Source organism: Orycteropus afer, unplaced genomic scaffold (genome assembly GCF_000298275.1).
Source record: "Orycteropus afer afer isolate SDZICR_OR568_19922 unplaced genomic scaffold, OryAfe1.0 scaffold00563, whole genome shotgun sequence".
NCBI lineage: Eukaryota > Metazoa > Chordata > Mammalia > Tubulidentata > Orycteropodidae > Orycteropus > Orycteropus afer.
Genome location: NW_006922150.1, coordinates 993311 through 1001885, shown reverse-complemented (window position 1 = coordinate 1001885; position 8575 = coordinate 993311).

Below are 8575 nucleotides of genomic sequence, written 5' to 3'. Positions count from 1 at the left end.
TCAAACTATTCCAAAAGATAGAAAAGGATGGAATCCTCCCTAACTCATTTTATGAAGCAAGAGTGACCTAGAGACCAAAACCAGGCAAAGACATCACTCTAAAAGAAAACTACAGACCAATATCTCTTATGAATATACACACAAAAATCTTCAACAAAATCCTAGCCAACAGATTCCAACAACATATCAAGAAAATCATTCATTATGACTAAGTGATATTCATATCAGGTATGCAAGTATGGTTCAATATTAGAGAAACAATGAATGTCATCTGCCACGTAAATAAAACAAAGAAAAAGAATCACATGATCATATCAATTGATGCAGAAAAGGCATTTGATAAAAATCAACATCCATTTTTGTTCAAAACTCTCAGCAAAATACAAATAGAAGGGACATTCCTCAACATAATAAAGGGCATCTATGCAAAACCAGCAGCCAACATTATTCTCAATGGAGTGAGACTGAAACCATTCCCCTGTGAATGCCCTCTATCACCACTTCTATTTAACATTGCACTGAAAATCCAGTACATAAGGCAAGAAAAGGAAATCAAAGGCATCCAAATTGGTAAGGAAGAAGTCAAACTATCCCTATTTGCTGATGATATGATTCTATACTTAGAAAACTGAAGATACAGTCAAAAATATACTGGAACTAATAGAGACATTTAGCATTGTGGCAGGATACAAGATCAACATTCAAAAATTAGTTGGATTTCTCTACACCAGCAAAGAGATTGCTGAAAAAGATATAAGAAAATTAATCCCATTTACAATAGCTACCAAAAAAAAAAAAAAAAAATTGGGAATAAATCTTACCAGGGACACAAAAGACCTGTACAAAGAAAACTATAAAAAACTCCTTTAAGAAACCATAAGAGATCTACATAAATGGAAGAACATACCATGATCATGGGTAGGAAGATTGAGCATTGTGAAAATGTCAGTTCTACTCAAAGCAATCTATACATTCAATGCAATCCCAGTCCAGATTCCATCAATATTCTTTGAAGATATGGAAAAACCAATCACTAACTTTATATGAAAAGGAGAGAGCTCAGATAAGCAAAGCAGTATTTAAGAAGAATAACAAAGTAGGAGGTCTCGCACTCCCAGGTCTTAAAACCTATTAGATAGCCGCAGTAGTCAAAACTGCTTGGTATTGGTACTATGACAGATACATAGACCAATGGAATAGAATTGACAACCCAGAAATAGATCCATCAGTCTATGGTCAGCTGACTTTTGACAAAGGGCCAAAATCCATTCAATGGGGAAGAGATTGTCTGTTTAACAAATGGTGCTGGCAAAACTTGATATCCATTTGTAGAAAAATGAAACAAGATCTGTACCTCACACCACACACAAAAACTAATTCCAGATGGATCAAAGACTTAAATGTGAAGCCTAAAACTATAAAGTTCCTCAAGAAAAAAATAGGGGCAAATTTAGGGGCCCTAACGTATGCCATAAATAGACTATCAAGCATAACCAAAAATGCACAGACAGCAGAGGAAAAACTAGATGAATGCAACCTTCTAAAAATAAAATTTTTTATGTGCTTCCAAAGACTTCTCCGAAAGAGAACCTACAGTCTGGGAAAAAATATTTGGCAATGACATATCTGGCAAGGGACTTATCTCTACAATTTATAGAAAACTCCAGCACCTCAATAATAAATAAAAAGACAAATAATCCAATTAGAAAATGAGCAGAAGACATGAATAGCCACTTCACCAAGGAGGATATTCAGGAAGCCAACAAACATATGAAGAAATGAAGAATGCTCATGATCATTAGCCATTAGAGAGATGCAGATCAAAACAACAATGAGATACCATCTTTCTCCAGCACTAGTAGCAAAATTCAACAAGATCAGAAAGTAACAAATGCTGATGAAGATATGAAAAGATTGTGCCTCATACACTGCTGATGGGATTGTAAAATGGTACAACCACTGTGGAAAGCAGTATGGCAATTCCTTCAAAAGTTGGAATTAGAAATACTATTTGACCCAGCCATTCCATTACTAGGTATACATCATAAAGAAATGAGAGTCATGACAAGTACAGACATACACACACAGTATACTAGTAACTTCTTGGTTACAGACAGCTACCCAGAGGGACCAAGTAGTTGAACCTGTGCCACAGTGGACATCAAGCTCAACTGGCATAACATACTACACAAAATATTGTTCTACTTCCTACTTTGGCGAGTAGCAACTGGGATCTTAAAAGCTTGCAAGTAGCCATCTAGATGCAAAAATGGGTCTTTCCTCGTCCTGAGTAAAGAAAAATGAAGAAAACCAGAAAACCAAAGATTCATGGAAACAATTAGTCCTCGTGACTGGTACACCATGCGATCTGTAGCCTATACGACTATGAGGCCAGGGGAACTAGATGGTGCCTGGCTGCCACAGTTGACCACTCAGAGGGTGATATATGTAGGAGATCCTGGATGAAGAGGGAGAACTCTGTGGAACAAAATCCAAAGTCATTTGGAAATAAAAAAAAAAGGTGGAGGACAAGTTGTGTTGGTCTGATACAGCTTGGTGGAACAACTGAGACTATGGCCCCCAGCTGTCCTTAGGGTCTGGAATTGAACCCAATCAAGCAGGAAACAAAAAAAGAAAGAAAGAAAGAAACATGGCATTCATGAATGTTGATTCCTTATAGCAATGTGTGTGTGTGTGTACTTGTGTTCTAAGGACTACGCAAAGCCCTTCAATAGTGTAGATCATAACAAATAATTGATAATATTGTGAAGAATGGGAATTCCAGGAAAGTTAATTATGCTTTTGAGGAACCTCTTAGACCAAGAAGCAGTCATCATTTGAACAGAACAAGGGGATTCTGCACGGTTTTAAATCAGGAAAGATATATGTCAGAGTTGTATCCTTTCAGCATACTTATTCAATCTTTTAACTGAGCAAATAAGCAGAGAAGCCAGATTATATGAAGAATATTGGGGTATCAGGATTGGAGGAAGACTCAGAAGACTCATTAACAACCTGTGATATGCAGGTGACACAACTTTGCTTGCTGAAAATGAAAGGAGCTCTGGTGGCATAATGCCTAAGGCATTTGACTGCTAACCAGAAGGCTGGTGGTTCAAAACCACCAGCCACTCCTTGGAAGAAAGGTTTGGTGATCTACTTCCGTAGTGATATGGCCTCAGAAACCCAAGGAGGGATCACTATGAGTTGGTCCAACTGGAGGGCAGTGTTTTTTATTTATTTATTTTAAACATTTATTGACAAAGATCAAAGACTACAGCCTTCAGTATGGATTACACTTCAACATAAAGAAAATATGCATCTTCACAACTAGACCAATAAGCAATATCTTGATAAATGGAGGAAAAATAAATGAAGTTATCAAAAATTTCATTTTACGTGTACCTACAATCAATTTCCATAAAAGCTGCAGTTGAGAAATCAAAATATGTATTACATTGGGCAAATCTGCTACAAAGGACCTCTTTAAAGAGTTTAAGAGCCAAGGATGTCACTTTGAAGACTAAGGTGCACCTGACAGAAACCATGGTATTTTCCATAGCTTCATATGCATGTGAGAGCTCCATAAGGAATAACACAGAATAAGGAAGAACACAGAAAATTGATGCTTTTGAATTGTGATGTTGGTGAAAAATATTGACAGTACCATGGACTGCTAAGAGAATGAAGAAATCTGTCTTGGATGATGTATAAGCAGAATGTTCTTTAGAAGTGAGAATGGCCCAACTTAGTCTCTCATAATTCAGTCATATTGATAGAAGGGATATTCCTGGAGAAGGATATCATGCTGAGTAAAGTGGAGGGTCAGAGAAGAAGGAGAAGAACCTCAATAAGATTGATTGACACGGTGGCTGCAATGATAAGTTCAAGTATGGTGGCAATTATGAGAATGGCTCAAGACTGGGTGGTGTTTCCTTCTGTTGTACATAGGGTCACTATGAGTCTGGACTGATTTGATGGAACTTAACAACAACAATAATGACATATATACACAGGCAATTCCACTTTTTACTTATTGACATGGTTAGGTTCCAAAGACCAAATCGTTATGCAAAAATCAATGTTGTGTTAAAATGGAGTATGATCACATCTGATCACAAAAAGATGGATGACTACATCATTACATAACTGCCTATCTTAGAATGTGGTCTCTAGAGAAGCCAAACCAGTGAAGCTTATATATGTGTATATATGGAAAGAGATTTATCTCAGAAAAATGACTAGCAAGGCCAAAGCCCATGGATCATACATTAGGTGGGAGGCTTCTCCTGACTCATGTAGCTAAAGATGCTGACAAACTCAAGATCAGAAGGCCAGAAAGTAAGCTACTGGCTCACAGACTGTGGAGGCTGATAAACACAAGATCAGCTGTCCAGATGGCAGGCTGTTAGCTTACAGGCAGTGTAGTCTAATGAATACCAAGTTTGGTAGGCAGTATATCATGCTGCTGGCTCAAGTTCAGAGAATTGGAGGTCAGATGTTGACAAGCCAGATGTAGGATCAAGATTGAACAAAATGACAGAGACTTTTGCCAGAGCATCCATATATATTGGAAGCAGGCCACACCCCTGATAGAAACTCCCTTTCGACTGATTGGCTGCTCAGAGCAGATCTCATGACGGAGGTGATTACATTATATCAGATCTCATCATGAGAGATGACTACATTATACCTGCAAACCACTGAGAATCATGTCCCAGCCAAGTTGACACAAAACTTTAACTATCACAGTCCACCTCTTGTCAACTTTGGTATTTGTACACTTCTCCTTAAACCACACATAATCTCTAAATAAAGACAATGATAAAGTCATATTTGCACTTAGCATGATACAACAAATATGCATACAAACAAAAAGATATTAACCCCATTTACATATTACATTTCATAACTGAAGAAAAAATATATGGTGCACGCATACAAGGAAGAAGTACTTATAACAATCACACTCATTATTTCTGCAACAGGTCACACGGTCGTAGCTGATATTTAGAGCTACCTTCACCCACCATCTAATCCATATTTCCTTTTTCCTCAGCAAGCACCTGAGACAATTTTTTTTTTTTTTTTTTTTTGCCTGGGGAGGTGATTCAAACCTTCATTCTTGAAGGATCTGGGTCATTAGTAGTCATATTGGAATTGGGTTGCTGCAGTTTTCCATTGACTTTAATCACAAGGCTTAGAAGTACTAAGAGATGCCCTAAGGAATTTCCTGTATTCCAAATACTCTTCTTTACCTACATTATGTAATACCAATCCAGTTTCCACCTGTTAATCAAGATCAGTCACTCCAGCTAATACAAGAACTCTTTCTTTGCTTGTTGATCCAGAGTCATAAGGAGCCCAAAATGGTCAGGTGACATTCTTAACATATAGTTCAGTAGAATCAGTATTGTTTTCTCTAGTAGGAGAATTCCTCTCTTTGGACCTAACATGTCTGAACCCAGAGGATAAGGTCTCAGGAACAAGAAGCAAAACTTTTTCAAGAAGGTCACTAGGGGAAATAGTGAGTGGTACTACTTCAATTTTCAACCCTTGTTTCTTGAACCCTTGAATTCTAGATATTTGAGAATCAGTATAATATATTGGATGCTGCTTTAGAGCATACACAGCCTTCTGCATAACTTTGCCTCAATCCTGTAAAGTGTCTTTAGAAGGCCATTTCATCATTATTTCATTACAGCTTCTTCAGGATGATGGTCACATGGACAAGACCAAAGAACTCCATGATAATGGGCTCATTGCCACACTTCATTTGTTGTGAGGTGAATCCCTTGATCTGAGGTGTGGTAATTCTGTTTGTGTGTCAACTTGGCTGGGCCTGGCTGAATGGATGGGCAGCTGGATGTAGTATTCCCCATGATGAAACTGGTCATCAACTGTGTGGTGCAATCTACTGTGAGCAGCTCAGTAGCTACCTTTGGGTATGTGGTCTGCTTCCTGTATATAAGCAGCAGCTTTGAGAATGGTCTTTAGCCTATGGCATGCTTGGATCCTGCCTGTAGCAGTGTCATTGTTCAGCAGCCTGCCATGCTCTGCCAATCTTGGGACTTACAATGGACTTAAATTAATGGCCTGCCATGTGGTTTGGCAACATCAGGACTATGTCTTTTTCACTTGTAAACCTTGGGCTTCTCAGCCTCAGCAGCCAGCAGTTGTCTGAGTGAAGAAATGCCTGTAGCTCCAGTGGGCTGGGAGCAGGAGGCAGAGCTGGACCCTAAGGTTGAGGGGCTTTCACCCAGCCCATAGAGCCTGGCACTTTGAATTGGACTTAAAGCCTCCAGATTGTAAGAGAATAAACTACTATTTGTTAATATCATCCCATTTGTGGTATATTCTTGTCAGAGCAGCGCTAGGTAACCAGAAGAGAATTTGGCACCAAGAGAATGGGGTGCTGCTCTGACAGATACCTAAAATGTGGAAACAGAAGTGGAGTGCATCATTGACCCGAGACCCTGGCAGAGAGACCCTGGCAGGTAGCATGAGAGATGGCAGGAGTAGAGCCAAGAGACCGGCAGAGAGATGCCAGCAAAGAGACCAGCATGAAAGACCCCAGTAGAGGAGCCCAGATGCTGGCATTAAACTTCAAGAAGCTTACCAGCCCACGGAGGAGAAAGCCGGGTACCATTGGGTAGGCAGTTTCCTGGTGGAACTGGTTGACTTCAGGCATTAATTGGTGAAGAGATCAGCATGAAATAGAGTAGCAGATTGGCCAGCCCACAGAGCAAGAGAGCTGAGTGCTTTTGGGGTAGGAACATTTCCTGTCGAGTGGGTTGCCCTCAGGCATTAATTGGTAGAAGCGAAGACCAAGGGAACAGAAGCAGAGCTGCCTCAGCCTGAAAGGGTAGGACCATGGTCTTTGGAGGTGGAACAACCACAGCCCCCTAGGTTTCAAAGAGTCAGGCCTTCACCAACTTGGTTCTTGAGAGTGGGGCAGCTTGTTCATGTGAGCCAGTGGGATGGAGCCATAGTCGCTGCCCAAGTGTAAGGGGGCAGCCTGCCATGCCCAAGAGGGAGAGGAATGGGTCCCGCCAGCCCAAGGGGATGAGGTTGCCACTTAGAGGAACTAAGGGACTGGAGCTACCCAGTAAGAGAGATCTATGCAGATGCCAACCAATGAAGATCTGGACAGATGCCAAGTTGGCAAGGGGTGGAATTGTGGTAGTTCGGTTTGTGTGTCAACTTGGCTGGGCCTGTTTGAGTGGCTGGGCAGCTGGATGCAGTATTCTTATGATGAGATTGGTAATCAACTGCATGGTGAAATCTACTGTGAACTGCTCAGTAGCTACATTTGGGTATGTGGTCTTCTTCCTGTATATAAGAAGCAGTTTTGGGAATGGTCTCTAGCCTATGGCATGCTTGGATCCTGCATGTAGTGGTGTCATGGTTCAGCAGCCTGCCATGCTTTGCTGACCTTGGGACTTACAATGAACTTAAATTAATGGCTTGCCATGTGGTTTGGTAGCCTCAAGACTGTGCCTTTTTACTTGTCAATATTGGGCTTCTCAGCCTCAGCAACCAGCAGCTGTCAGAGTGAGGAAACACCTCTAGCTCCAGTGAACTGGAAGGAGGAGGCAGAGCTGGACCCCAAGGTTAAGGGGCCTTCACCCAGCCCGAAGAGCCTGGCACTTTGAATTTGGATTTAAAGCCTCCAAACTGTAAGTGAATAAACCCCTATTTGTTAAGATCATCTCATTTGTGGTATATTCTTGTCAGAGTGGCACTAAGTAACCAGAACATGAGGTGATGTTGTGTGAGATATCTTTTCAGTAGCTAAAGCATTCTCTAAGTTCATAGATGATAATTTTCACAGAAGCATTGTGTGGAGACAAGGCAAATCTTTATTCAGAGTAAGTGTCTATTCCAGTAAGAACAAAATGCTTCCCTCTTTCTTGATAGAAGTGGACCAGTGTAATCAATCTACCACCAGGTTGCTGTCTGATTGCCCTGAGGAAGGGTTTTATATCAGGGATTTGGTGTTTATCTCTGCTGCAAAACAGATTAGGCAGTGGTTGTAGCTAAGTCAACCTTGGTGAGCAGAACTCTATTTTTCAGCCTTTGAATAACTTCCACCATGGTCACCATGGCCAATTTGTTCATAAGCCCATCTGGCAATGACAAAAGTGGCAGGGAAAAAGGATGACTGGTTTTCATAGAACATGGTATCTTATCCATTTTATTGTCAAAATCCTTGTGTTAGGCTGGGTTCTCCAGAGAAGCAAACCAGTGAAGCTTATATATACATACAAAGAAAGAGAAATTTATCTTAGGAAAATGGCTAACACAATTATAGAGTTGGCAAGTCCCAAGTTCTTGGATCAAACATCAAGCTGGAGTCTCTGCCTGACTCACACAGCTGCAGGGGCTGATGAGCTCAATGTTGGCAGGCACTATACCTGCTGTTGATTCCAGCAAATGATGAATCCAAGATCACCAGGTTGAATGGTGGATTGTTCTCTCACAAACAGTTGTAGGCAACACAACAGGATCGTGATCCACAGAAGAGTGTCTTTTTTCCCAAGTGTCCATAAGTATATTGAAAGCAGGCCACACC